Raw genomic sequence first — 15,675 nt, forward strand, 5'->3', positions numbered from 1 at the left:
ATATGGGTTAGCCTGCATGTGGAACTTTCTCTTTGGTATTTTTCTAAGGTGTTTGACAGGGAGGACTGTTGGTCTCGACAAGGGTCGCACGGAAGTATATGCAATGGTAATGGGTCTGTACTATGATATAAGTGTTGATTATGGAACTCAACTGTGGAAGGAGTTCGTCAAAAGTCTTGAAATCACGAATGCTGAGAAGGGTATTTCGTGTGCAAGGTACTGGAGCCTAATTCTCGAAAATGTGTACACAAAAGAAGGTATCCAAGTTCCTGAAGGTGGAGAGATTGCAGAATTTTCATTGTATCAATTCCCAAAAGTTGTTGAAGATGATGAAAATATCTTCACCAGTGTAGCTCGCATTCCGGATGCGATGCTTCGCAAAGTGAACTCAACTCACAAAGTTTTGGTTGGTTATATGAAAACTTTTGATCCAACTGTACAAACTGGAGTCTTACTGGAAGTTACCGTAGAATCCTCAAAGAAGAAGAAGAAAACACAAAAGGAAGAAAAACTTCAGTCTTCTAAAGTCTCACAAGCTGAAGAGGTTGAGAAAGAAGAGATTTCTACAAAAACGAAGAAGGAGATTATACCCTCAAAATATGGGGTATTAAAGAAGCTTCGCAAAGCTTCGCAGACAACGACTTCTTCTCCTTATATTCGCAAGACCGAGGTCAGTAGTAAGGGGGCAGTGTTTCAAGATGTTCCAGCTCCTGTTTCTCCTGACTCAAAGCGAAAAAGAGCTCAAGATGTTGTGAAGCATATAAAACAAATGCTTTCCAAGAAACGCAAGATGATCATTCGCAACGAATCCTTCGATGAAGAAATTGTTCCGGAGACTCCACCTGTGGTAACTATTTCCATTCCTCTTACTTCGCAAATTTCTACCACCACATCTATTCCACTTGAAGTAGTCACTACCAAATCAGTACCCATCTCTTCTGCGAATGTCTCTACTTCATTACCACCATTTTCTCTTCCAACCACTACAATCACTACATCATTCATATTTGATCATCCTTAAAAACATCCATTTACTACCTTATTTCCATCACAATCACCCGAAACTCCTCAACCTTCGCAACCAATGTCTGATGATGAAACTGAAGGAGGAGGTTTTGGAGGGACTTTTGAGGCCCTACATTTTGATTCAGAAGAGTAGGAGATACCTGATCATATGCTTATATCAGTAAAGAAATTTAAAATTCTGAACCGAAAATTGAATGCCATTATTCAGTCACAAACGGATTCTAGTACAAAGTCATCCTTGTCGGGATTGGAGGTGGAGTATCTGATCAAAGAAGCTGAGAAGAGAATACTTGAAAAAGTTGATCAATCTGACAAGAACAATGAGCTTCGCATTCAAGATCAAGGAAAATCATTCAATGGAGTTGTTTCTGAGTTGAAAACTGTTACAAAGGAATGTCATGTTCTTTTTGTGCAAGATGTCAAGAAGGTCAGAGAGGATGTGAATTTTAAGGTTGAAGAATTAAAGAAGAAAATTGCGAAAGAGCTTCAAGCCATTAATTCTCAACATTTGGAAGTCCAAAAGAAGGTTGATGTGGTTGCCACTGATCTTAATAAACTTCTCACTGATTCTCAATCTCCTGTTCCAATTCTCGAAGCCAACCAAAAGCAAAACAAGGAGCAGTTTGATAAATTAATTCAGTTGGTGACTGAATTAAAAACATTGGTTCCGCAAACTACTCATCAGACAATTTTGACTCCTGAATTCTTGTCTCTCAAAGTGAATACCGTGGAGGTGCGGTCTTTAATGAAGATCAAGAAAGTTTTAACAAATAAGAAGGATGTGATGTTCGAAGATATGCTTCAAAACTTTCGATATTTTGTGGTTCGAGCAGACAACAAGGCATTCGACTTCACCATTGCTGATTTTCCCTTAATGAATCTAAATGATCTCATTCAAGTGGCATCCATTCTCAAAGACATGCAAGAAAACAAGCTGAAAGGACATGATACTGATGTGTTCAGATTTGGTTTCGCACATATCAAAATATTCATAGATAACTACTATGATTGCTTGGCGTTGACTAATGAAGAACTTGCAGTGGGTCTTGGAAGAAAAGTTACAGTCACTTGGGAATCAACCTTACCTCAAATAGAGTTAAGGAAGTATACTGATGGAGAAATATGCCTGAAACCTTTTGGAATGGTTTTCGCAGGGAAGATACGAAAGGAAAGCCCAAGAAATTTTTGTTTAAAGTCTCAGAGATTGAAAGATACACTTCTTCGCAATATACGAATTTTATTGTTCGTATGAATAACTGCAAGAAGAACAATGAAGGAGACAAGAAGGAGCTTAAGAAGATAATTACTTGGTATTCTGAAATTCGAAGAACAATGCACTCAGCTATTCAACATCTTACAAACTATATAGTTTCGACTGTTTACAAAGGGGGAGAATGTAGAGTCTAAAAGTTGTAAAAAGTCAAAGTGTTTGTTTCTTTGTTTTCGCATGTTAGTTATTTTACTAAGTCATATTTTGTGCGAAGCGTATTGCTCTAGACTTAGTATATTTTTTGTACACTCAGGTTGCCTATAAATAGGAGTTGAGGTTAGAAGTAGAATAAGCTTTTTACGAGTATTCATTCTGCTTAAACTTTGTAATCCGTTCTTCATCAATATAATATCTGATTAATATTTACTCTCTGTGTTCATACTTTTCATTCATTCAATCATGATTGCTTTCTAAATCTCGATAAAAATTCTCTTCAATGCTTCAAACCAAGGGACCAAGTAACAGATCTGAGATCTACCTAACGTCTTAATCCATAAAGTCACTGACTTGGTGACTTTGCATGCCCCAAATAAAACCCACACTCAGATAATGGCATTCTAATTTCATAAAAAGGACCCTAACTCATGCATGAACCCATTAAGACCTTCAAGATGGCAACTTTCTGCCTTAGGGACTCACTTAACACTGAGAGTGGCAACTCTAAGCCTAGGAATCAGATTTGAACCATAATGCTCCATCCTTGGGACCAAAAAGGTCCAAAAACCCATCATAATTAATCTAAGTATTTAAGGGGAAAGTTCCTTTAAACCACCACCTTGCTTTTCTGTACACTTGCTTGGGAAAACGGATTCACAACACCATAATGCTCTCTAATGGCCTCCAAAGCTCCAAGAAAACTCATGGGAGGATTAGGGTTTTGTGGTGGCTGTCTAAAGATGAAATGTAGGCTGACCAATGAGGCATATTATTCCTTTTATAGTGGCATAGCCCTAAATTTAGGGTTTAGAAACTCTGAGCGTACGCTGAGTGTACGTCTCCAATACCCGTGTCCACTTTACACGCCTACGCTGGGCGTACTTCTCGAACGTTGGGCGTACTTCCGCGCCTATAACCTTGCATGCATGGTACCTTCTTGCCACTTTTCTCCATTATGGACCAATATTGCCAATAACTTCAAAGTGCTATAACGTCTTCGTCCCAAGTCCATTTCCGACGAACTTTATATCCACGAAATGGTGGTGAGAATCCCTACGCTCCTAGCTACACCCTCAAGCCTAAAAACCTTCTGAATAGTACCCGAGACCCATAAAAGACTGAATCATCAGATTACGCTTATGCCCTTGTCCTTCGAACACACAAACGAATACTTTCAAAACCGGGTGTTACACAGGCTTTTCTAATGGGCCTTATCCTAAAGCCCAATAATTTCCTTAGTCCATAAACATGTTTCCATTTCGCCCACAAAGGCCCACAACAACTCAGTCCAACAAATGGCCCAACTAGAACTCAAACCCAATTAGGGGTTTTCACATAAAGTGATGATTAGGGTTAAGTGTTCCTACTTAACCCATTAAGGACTTAATCCATTAAGTGCATCACTCCACTAGACCAAGCATACGATGTGGTCGAGCGTAATTCAATATTTGAAATCCAACGCTGTAAATCCGGGTCAAGACTAATCCAAAACTCACATTTCCAAAATTAGGGTTTTCTAAACCCTAATTAGGGTTTCTAACCCAAGCACGATTCAATTAGTCAAATGGTTAGGTTTTTAGGTCAATTAGGGCTTCATTAGGTCAATTAGGGCTAAATAAGTCAGGAACCACACACTACCGCCTCGGGTAGTGGTGGTCAACGGCGGCTTACGGCGGCATCCACCACCTCACTATGGTGGTTATGGGTTTTTCCTTGATTATTTCGGAGCAAATATCCAAAAATAGACACATAATAAAATACACACACAACCACCCTTGTGGTGGCAAGCGGTGGTAAAGGGTGGCAGCCACCACCTCACGGTGGTGGTGGTGGCTTTTCTTGTGAAATCCGATCAAGATAACCACACCCATGACACACACTAACAGCAGAACACACACACGCATGCCCGGAACAGTAACACCACCACCCACCCAGTGGCGTACGGTAGCGACGATATTCGTCTTCATCGGCAGCACCTGCGATGGCAGCAACTATGATTTAGAAAGGAAACGAGGGCAATCCGACCGAGATCACATTCAACAACAACAAAACAAATCGTCGGCGTTAGCGGTGGCTTCGTCTTCAACGATTGGGCACAACGGCAGAAACAATGCAACAGTGAGAGGAGGTGGCAGTGACGACTATAGGGCAGTCTATTGAGCAAATGATGGCATCTTAACACGCAACTTCGTTTCCCGGTGGTCCTCGTTGTTGTCACACCCCCAAACCGGAACGGCGGAAACGTTCGGGGGCGGATGACTTCATGTGGTAATGTAACAAATGAATACATAGTAAAGAAAGCAATACAAACATCATATATATAATTGAAAGTTTCATTTGTCAAAAGGTACATGTTCAAAAATCAATTACAATATGATGTCAAAATATGAAATTAAACTGGCGCCGCAGCGTCCCTTCTTCAAAAACTGTTTGTTACCTGTAATTACTAAATCCCTGGGACATACAAGTATTTTTTGGAAGAGTAGATCAGCATTTAAGCTGGTGAGTTTCATAAGTATTAAATGACAATGTTTATATGAAACGAAATGTTTTGTTCTTGTTTGTTTGCTTCTAGAAAATCCTATATTCTCTACTAGTATAAATGTAGCCTTCCCTCAAGACCAATGTTTGTTTCTAAAAATGTATGTAATTATAAAATTTCCAATACTTCTGAAAGACCCCGTAAATCAATGTGTTTTCAATACTGCATGTGAGTTTTATAACCATGCTATTGACTAGAAATGCCTATACACAACGTTCTTCAGGCGTTGGAATGTTCTGACGTTTGTCACCCCAAATGGTGGACTGTAGCTAATAGTTAGGGCGTGGGTTGTCAAGCCCGTATAGATCTATACACAAACACCATGCTCCCCTTCCAAGGGATTCTGGTATATAATACATGACTTGAAATGCGTACTCGAACGTACGTGAAGTTAATGTCTCACAAAATTTAGTATAAAACTGATTTACGTATGAAAATGTTCATTAGTTCATGTATGTGAAAGTAAACTTCTTGAAATAGTGTTTCTAGTATGTAAAAGTTCGTAATGTTCTCGTAAAACTATACCTATTATAGTTTTCTAAAAGTGAGTCTCGTTTGTATAGTAATCCCTAGTAAAAATGTTCACTTGTTATGAAAAGTTATAATTTATATAGTACCAATATGAACATATATACATATATAACCACATTTTTCATTTCCAAAAATATGATGTTATCGTGATATATTTTGCATACGAAAGTTTCCCTATAATAGTTATAAATCACATATGATTCCATTGATAAAATTGTATAATGAAACTTTATATATATATATAACACACAATAATAATCGTGTGTTTTACTTGTATTCCCCCCTTAAAAGCATATAAAAGTATTTATAAAACATTTAAAAGTGTGGATTATGAGGGTATGAACTCACTTGAAAGATCGAAGAAAGACGAGATGAAAACCGGGCAGAATTTCTTCTCGGGAAAACGGATTTTCTCGGGATTCTCGGGAATCTCGGGAGTAAAACGATCTTCGGGACTTGAACAAAATCATCGGGGCTTCGGGTTAGCACGGGTACAGAAAACGAGGCAACAACGCAAGACAAATGAGAGAGAATGGCCCTTTTCTTCGGAACCCTCGCATCCCTTTTATAGGGGCTGGGAACCGCCTCGGTACGCTGGGCGTACGCGTGCGTGACGCATGACCGGATCCTCGACTGCCTCGGAGTTCGGATGGGACGGGGAATAGCCTCGCATAGGGCGAGACGTGGACGATCCGAAGCCTAGCCCTTGAGTACGCTGGGCGTACGCCTGTACGCGGGGCGTAACTCGGATAGAGTTGCTGACTCTTCCTTCGAATAATACCAAGGATTAATAATAAAATTTATATTTTATTTAATTAATAAACTTCTAAAATTCATATCTTCTTCATACGAATTCTGTTTTCGATGTTCTTTATATTCACGCGTAGGTGAGACTACGCTCTACAACTTTCGTTTAGATTCCGTCGGCAAATTTTGAAATTATTTTTATTATTTATTTTTAAAATGTCGCGTTTAAGAAAATTTCGTTAGAAATTCATAACTTCTTTATCTGACGTCAGTTTTTGCCAGAGTTTTTACGGCTAAAATACCATTGTCAGGACCTTCGATTCTCGTTTAGGTCATTCCGGCTAAAAGTTGTTCGATCTCCGATTCAAGTTTTTAGCTGTCTGTTGCTAAGCCGAACTTAGAAAAATCATAACTTCAATATACGAAGTCGGAATTGGGCGTTCTTTTTACGTACGATCACGGTTTAATGACATCAAACATACTAGGTAATTAAATAGAAACTTTTTGGACATTTTAGTTTCGAAGTTAATTTCATTATCTCAAAATTGGTTACAATACTTGACTTTTTAGGTCATTACAAAGAGTTGAAATATCAGGTTGTCACAGATGTCGCTGACAGCAGGAGCTTCAGCGGTGGTTTGAGACTTCGACTATAGCGGGTAGCATTACCGGAGTGTTGGGTTATGAGCATTCTAACACTCCTAAGTGTACATGCAACCCTAAATACCTTGTATCTATGTTTTCTCTATTATACATGCAAATATGAATATTCCAAGGTATTAGCCTATCTAGCATACAATCTTTTGATACTTGGGTAATATAACAAGTTAGAATACATACCTCTTGATGTAGCTTGACTCCATGAAGCTCGAGAGCAAGCGCCCCAAGTGTGACACCTCAAATGGTTCACACAACATCATCAACACTTGGAATAACCATGAGAAGAGATACATGAACTCTAGAAATCGGCTTGCCCTCTTGTGTATCCACTTGTACCAATTTCACCAACCAATGGGATCTTTATATACTGTGGCTATTAGGGTTACACCATGTAACTCATGACTTTACCCATTCCTGATGCTCCATAGGTTTTAACCTCCATGGAGTATCCATGGGTCACCACATGGGTTAAACCCAACATAAGGAATCATGGATCATAAGCCCACATATATAAGAATGAATGATTTACACAATCAACGCCTATATATTTAATTAGTCTCTTTTGATCACTAAATTAAGTCCAAATTAATTCTTGATCAATACTAATTAAATAACATAATTTCATATTAATATATTAGAACTTATAATATATTAATATGTCACAAATTTCCTCTCCTCACAAACGGTCTATCTAAATGTTTCGATGCCATGCAACCCAAATGGACCATGCCAAGCCGGGTCAAGTACATACCAATTATAGTTATGGACTTAGACACTAATCTAACAGTCTCTCACTTGGATAAGTCTAAAACTATTATTGCGTATCACTTCAAAAAACAACTGACAATCGTAGCTCTCAAAAGCCACTGTCGAACTCTGACCTTTGTCAATGACTTGTCCATTAGATAAGGGATCATATATTCCTCCATCCTAGATATCATATGGACTAAGACATGGATTAAAATTATTCTCTTTGTCCATTTGTTGTTTTCCGATTTCCGATTTATGATGACCGACTAATTGAACAAATCACATTAGTCCTGGCTTGGCAAAGCACTTTGGGGTGTAATCACTAAATCATCGAGGGGCCCACATATATTGCTTTTATTCGGAAGGTAAAAGGAATGGATAAACTTTGAATCATATGGCTTGTTCTACTACATGTGGAATCATACACAAAGACACATTTTATAACATCGAGTTACCAATGCGTTTTCGTGGAATCAATGTATAACCAACTCATAGTAACAACTCATATCTCTAGGTTTGAAGAATATAAGATATTATCATCTCATGATCACTCGTGATAAAATCCATTAAGTGATTCCAATGAGCGTGGGTTGAATCCAATACTCAGAACTTATGAGTACTCATGAACGTTGTAGTACCACTTGCTACGTCCCATACCTTGGACATCTACAATCCAGCTTCATGACAGTCTTGAATCATATCTACTTCCAACATATGATCGCTTGTGGATGGTTTGAATAACTTAGTCATTCAGGAAGAACGACTGAGTTATTCTGGAAGTCAACACATGCAAAGTGAAACACAAGACTAATCGAATCTAATATGGTCTCAGAAATTATGAATATAAATAAAACACCTTTTATTTATCACCATTTTGATTACCCATCATTCATTGCGTACTGTTTCAAACTATCAACTTTATACTTGAATTAAAACAATAGATATCCCATGCTCCAAGCATGTACACTATGTTTTCTAAACACTAGTCATGCCCTACACCAAGTATGCACACTATGTTTTCCTATGATCTTTACTTTGTGAAATAGATCGATTGAACATAATTCCAATGATTCTCATTTCACAATCCCAAATCCTTACTGCAAATGCAAGAATTTCAAATTTCTGCCATTTACCTAAATCTGTTAGATTCTAAACTTGTATGCATTGATCCTCTTGTAATGATTATGCACAAAGTCACAAAGACTTGGTCAACAGATATTACAGAGTATTCCAATGGAGATCAATCCATGGAAACAAAGTCTCAAATTCAAAGTGCATTGCTTTGAACATCCTTCATGCATTAAGTTTCCTAATCTTACAAAAATTTAATGAATAACTTCCACATATGGGAACAACTCCATATTCCTATTTTGACTATCACTCCTGAACAAGAGTTGCCTCTTTTCAGAATAGGTCAATATGGTCCTTCCAAAATTAACATTATACTTCCAACTATCCCTGAGCAACCAATCTTTGGTAAACCTTAGATTATCCTCAACAATTGCTTAATTATTTTAGTCATATCTAACTCTAGACCTTTTTTCCTTTTTAATGCCCCAGGCATTTGAAAAATTTTAGAAAGGATGAATTTTATAGCAATGCAATCGATCCTATATCTAAAGCATATGGGACACGATTCATGATATCTAACATAAAGACATAGTACTAGACCAGTCCTTTTGCTATAATATTTCTATTTGCCAAGTTCTCATAATTCAGATTATGAAAAGGGATGCCGTAATCATAATCGAATTTTAGAACGCAAAAAAATGTACCCATATATAGAATTTCCTTATGTTGAGCCATTCCAACATAACATTCACATATATATATATATATATATATATATATATATATATATATATATATATATATATATATATATATACGTGACTAAATTTGATTAAAATCTCACGATCTTAGCTTATAGATTTGAGATGAATTATACTTTCGTCTCCCTTTATTATAGCAAAACAACTTTTTCCCAATTGAAACTTTTGTTTTCTATAATTAACATTGCTAACTCGCAATACTTTTCATAATTATCATGCTCCCATTAACTTGATGATTATTAGCATAACACTTATGCTCCCACTAGCTTTGACATGTACTCAAAAATCACCTGGACTTCTAGAAATCAATACTTTATTGACTTTCTTACCAAAGTTCCGACTTCTGATAAGAAATGCTTTGATAAAAACTTTATCAAAATCATACACCCTTCCTTAGATAGCACAAATGTGTGTTTAAACAATTTAAGAACTATGAAAAGGGATGTCGTAATCATAGTCTCAATTGTTTAGACCTTTTCCATTCCTCACACGCTCCACTAAAGACTTTGAGAATGCAAATATCACAACTGTTATCTACTTAAAATATACTTAGTGAAAGTGTTTCCTCACCATCATTTTCATGAATCGGAGAGAAACCTTATGACACTCAGATTTTATGGTGTATGTGTTCCTATCCATGTGAATTTGTAAAAACCATAATCACAAGACAAGGTTAGTGACAAATCCAAACTCTTATGGATTGAACTTGTGCAGTCCTAACTTCTTTCCACCTGGTAGCTGAAGGGCCTGCCATTGCTTCCAAGTTGTTATGCAACCAATTGAGAACTCTCAGAACTCATATGCAAAGCCAACTTTAACTGGAATGGGCACAGAAATAGAAAAATGTCAACATGAGAGGTTATAAACCTAATGTCCTGAGCTAGTGAGAAACTACAAGTTTTATTCTTGATTAGATCTTGAAATTCTTTCAAGATATTTAAGACTCCCACTTTCCTCTTGACATATAAGACTATCTTGCTAAATATTCAAGTGATAGTGCGTATTCTTTATCAAGACAAACACTCTGCATAATTGGCCTTAGTTGGTCTTTGTTTTATTCAAAACATCACAACTTACCAATTTCAAATGTACATGAGTAGAAAACATTTTATTCTTACATTTGATAAGTGTTACAAAGCTTCTTTAAGATGTGCCTTTCAAGTTACAATCTTGGAGTATGACTCTAAGACTTGTTTTGGAACAAAGTATGACTCACCTTCTTGATTTAACCATTTCTACAATTCTTGAATCCTCTTCTTAGCCATAGGGATGCACTAAGATGTTCTTAGAGAACCAATTGCGATATGGTGTTTTTTAATCATTGAGATGATCACAAAAATGATACTAAAGTACTCTCCCATCTTATCAGATTTGAGAAACTTTTATCCTTCTGCCTAATTTGATTCTTCTTATTCAATCTGCCATACATCGAAACTTTTCTAATGTTTCAGAATTATACTTACACTGGTAAGTATAGCCTTATTTACTAAACCTTAGTAAATCATGATGAATAACCTTATCGAATCTATTGTGGTGGACTTGACCAGTGCACAAAAATGTATACTCAATCCCTTAGTCCTTCACTTAACTCACATACAAATGTGAGCAAGGAATTAGTCTTAATTTTCCAAAGCTGAAAATTCTCATTTATCATACTATACAACTTTTATGATTCCATGTTTCGGTCCAATTAAAACTTGGGTGATGAGAATCTTTCCATACTTGGTAAATTAGACATGACCACAAATGAAAGAATCAAATTCATATTTCCATTATTGCTATCAATGGAATCATATAAGCAACAATTTTTCACAAATGTCATTGTAAGGATACTTAGAATAAATGGAATCATAACTTTTTCCTTTTATTTTAAAGCTTTGCAGAAACACTTATCCTTACAGTGCAAAAGCATATGAAAAATTTGTTGTTATCTATTCCTAAGCAATATATCATGACTCCTAAGCAACAACTCAAAATTCTGATCACCGAACAATGCGATCGAAATCCATCTTCGCGATCAGAATCAGCATGTACTTCCTTTAAGTTTCTTCACATTTCTATGACTCTTCAAACATCAACATGTGACCCAGTCACATCATGTAATAAGAATCTTAGAATAGAAACTTAATTGAGTTAGATAGTTGGCTTTACCTGAGGTAGAGTCAAACTTCTTGACTTGATCAACTTTATGATCTTTCAGGTAAATAAGCAGCTTCACAATCAATGCCCCTTCCTTTGGCAAGAGAAACATATGGACTCTTTGGGAATGGTAGTTTGGGAAGTAGATCTACTAACCAAATTTGCTTTACCAAAGCTCTAAATCATTGATGATTCAGCAACACCAAGCAAATAGATAAGATCATTAAGGGTCATGTCATAGTCTATTTCATAGTAGTCCCAGAGGTAACTCATTACGGTAACTCATTACGTGACTTAGAAAGTTATTGAACATCCAACTTTCTTAAGACTTTGACACCCAACTCTCACGGCTTGTCAATATGTGACTTCATCTCCAAGATGTGATCACATAGACCTTGCTTGCAAATAGGGCTTGAGTGACCATGAACTTATGGGTTAGGGAGAATAATTGGAGGAGGTGGAGGAGTGAAGAATGATTTCTGGGACATCATCTTCATTAGGAAAGCTTGTTCCAAGAGTTTTGGGAAGATCATAAATGTCTTAACCGGAAATATTTTGGGAGATATTCAAGATAGTTGATTTAAAGTCCTTAATATAACACCCAATATGAAATATTAAGGCTAGGACCCAACACAATACTTTTATAACTTGGAAGAGGGATGTTGTAATCCAAGCTATAAAATATTTGAAGGTAGGTGAATGTCGATTCACCAATTTCCACCATGAAAACGAAATAATTTAATTAGGTTTTACATGGATTTGAAACTCCTAAATCTTTTGAGATTCATTGAACTATTCAATGGCATGTTTCAATCGCGATTGTGCCCTCTCAAATTTTATGACTAGGATGCCGAGGATCAAAAAACAAGGTGTGAATAACCATGCAAATATACTTGGTACCCTTAATAATTTACCCCTTAATCGATGTGACAGTTAACCACACACGCTCCACCGATACTATGATAAACATTAATTTACCCTTTTCCTACCTTGTTATATCCAGATAGTGTGCCGGTTAACCACACACACTCCACTAACCGACCTAAGCAAAGTGCAAAGTGTAATTTCATGGGTTAGCACCAAATTCACATTTTCCTAAAGTATGTAAGATTGGGAATTTATAAAAGGTTTAGTTACTTTATATTTGTCATTAATACTTTTAATGAAGGGAGAATTCTAGTCCTTGTCCTACCCGTTCGGCTAACGACCCTCCACCAGTCAAGGAAGCGGTGGGTGAGAGTGAACACCCATTAAACTGCCATTTTATAGGAAGTAACCTTATACCCCTCTTATAGACCGGCTTCGTGAATGAGGCCTACTAACGGTAAGACTAACTTGCTCTTATACACACACACACACACAAACACACACACACACACACACACATATATATATATATATATTAACTTTTAATACTATAAAGTATAAGGGTTGAATTTTAACTTTTAAAATTCTAAGGGCTTAACTTGGAATTAAAGTATTCATAAGAGAAAACTTTTCAAATTCCAAAACTTGAGGGTAAGTTTTGAAACTATTCAAAACTATTCAATTCCATAAATTATGTGTTTAAATTAGTTATAATTCAAAAAACTCTTCAAGTTCCATAGCTTGAGGGGAACTTAAAGAAGACTTTAAACTATTAAGAGAATATGACTTTTGTTTATTCATAACCTATGGAAATATTTATGAGTTTTATTAATCTTAAATGTGACTTTTCATATAACTTGAGGACAAGTTACAAAAACACATTTTAGAACCAACTCTTTGATTAATTTGGATTGAAAACAACAATTTCACATAACTTTTCTATTAATCTAAGCAACTCATAAGAACAAGATAATTCAATCAAACTTTTTCATGTAATTAGCCTTACCAATAAACTAATATAACACATGAATCTATTGACAATTATCTTTGAAATTGGATTAGCATGAACATTACCACACCAAAAACAGGTTTATAAGTTGAAAAACAGCTTAGGGTAATGTTCCTAGTCCAGTTCCAGCCAAAACAGTCGAAGGTATGTTGTCTGGGGGTCCAACTCATCGAGTGCATGAACTAACTCGGCGAGTTGGATGAATTTAGCCTTGGACTCGTCGAGTCCCTTCATGGACTCGGCGAATCTATTGAGCAGACAGCAGCAAACTTCGATTTTTTAGCTAATTTTGCAAGTATAACAAGAAAACAAGCCTAGGCTCTGATACCACTATTGGGTTATGAGCATTCTAACACTCCTAAGTGTACATGCAACCCTAAATACCTTGGATCTATGTTTTCTCTATTATACATGCAAATATGAATATTCCAAGGTATTACCCTATCTAGCATATAATCTTTTGATACTTGGGTAATATAACAAGTTAGAATACATACCTCTTAATTTAGCTTGACTTCATGAAGCTCGAGAGCCTAGTGCCCCAAGTGTGACACCTCAAATGGTTCATACAACATCATCAACACTTGGAATAACCATGAGAAGAGATACATGAACTCTAGAAATCAGCTTGCCCTCTTGTGTATCCACCAGTGCCAATTTCACCAACCAATGGGATCTTTATATAGTATGGCTATTAGGGTTACACCATGTGCCTCATGACTTTACCCATTCCTTATGCTCCATAGGTTTTAACCTCCATGGAGTATCCATGGGTCACCACATGGGTTAAACCTAACATAAGGAATCATGGATCATAAGCCCATATATATAAGAATGAATGATTTACACAATCAATGCCCATATATTTAATTAGTCTCTTTTGATCACTAAATTAAGTCCAAATTAATTCTTGATCAATACTAATTAAATAACATGATTTCATATTAATATATTAGAACTTTTAATATATTAATATGTCACAAATGTCCTCTCCTCACAAATGGTCTATCTAAATGTTCTGATGCCATGCAACCCAAATGGACCATGCCGAGCCGGGTCAAGTACATACCAATTATAGTTATGGACTTAGACACTAATCCAACACGGAGAACATAGGAAGGAGGGTGGCGGCTGGTGTAGGATATTTGGGTTAGGGTGAGGGACACAAGGTGTCGGGTTTATAAGTCTCACTCAATTCAAACTTTGATCCATAATGACACATTTAGTCCCTCCTTCTCCTTTGTCTTTCAAATTAAATACAAATGTTACCAAATGGCCTCTCCTCTAGAAAACCTTTTTCAACTTAGGTCCAAAATTTACGCTTTAGCCCCTTCTTCCGTTAATCCTTTCATATTAAATCTAATAATTACCAAACACCCCCCTGACTTTTGAAAATCTTTACAAAAGAAATCCCTGAAATACACTTTAACCCTCGAAAATCCAAATCATGACATTTGGCTTCCCGAAACAAACACGTCGCTAAATATTATGAATTTTAGGGCCATTATAAATTAATATAAAATATAAATTTACATCTTGGGGTTCTGAGTTTATTATTTGATTAATATATTTCAAACAGGATGTTACACAAACTAACGCACGTGTATAACTAATTTGTATAAGGGGGTATTCTAATGTAGTCAAACTATTATCAACAACAAAATGTTTTTGAATTCACTCCATCCTATCTCCTTGGGTTATGGGGTCGACATACAACCGCGCTACAACAAGTAGCAACTCTAGTTGCTAGCTGTTTCTCTGTAACGAAGGCTGCAACTCCACTATCAATTATCTTCATTACTTCCTTCTTAAATCTCACGACTAATACCGACACTATGTCGTACAAGGTTCTCAGAACCTAAATTACTTACTTAAATTAGACTTGATTTTATATGGCTACTTGGGCCTGAAGTTAGAGTCACTATTTTAGACATCACCGTACAATAGGTAATGATGGAAATGAAATGAATTCATAGTGTTAGCCACACTATCTACCTAACTACCAATGCCTTAGCAACTTTGTGACTCTTCCTGAACCAAGTGCGACTCTTGTGCTTCGAGTAGTATATGTCTCTACTACCTTTCACACCTACTCATACTTGTCCCAAAAGTTTTCTCGTGATAACAGGTTTTCCTAGATTTCATT

Source organism: Lactuca sativa, chromosome 4 (genome assembly GCF_002870075.4).
Source record: "Lactuca sativa cultivar Salinas chromosome 4, Lsat_Salinas_v11, whole genome shotgun sequence".
Lineage (NCBI taxonomy): Eukaryota > Viridiplantae > Streptophyta > Magnoliopsida > Asterales > Asteraceae > Lactuca > Lactuca sativa.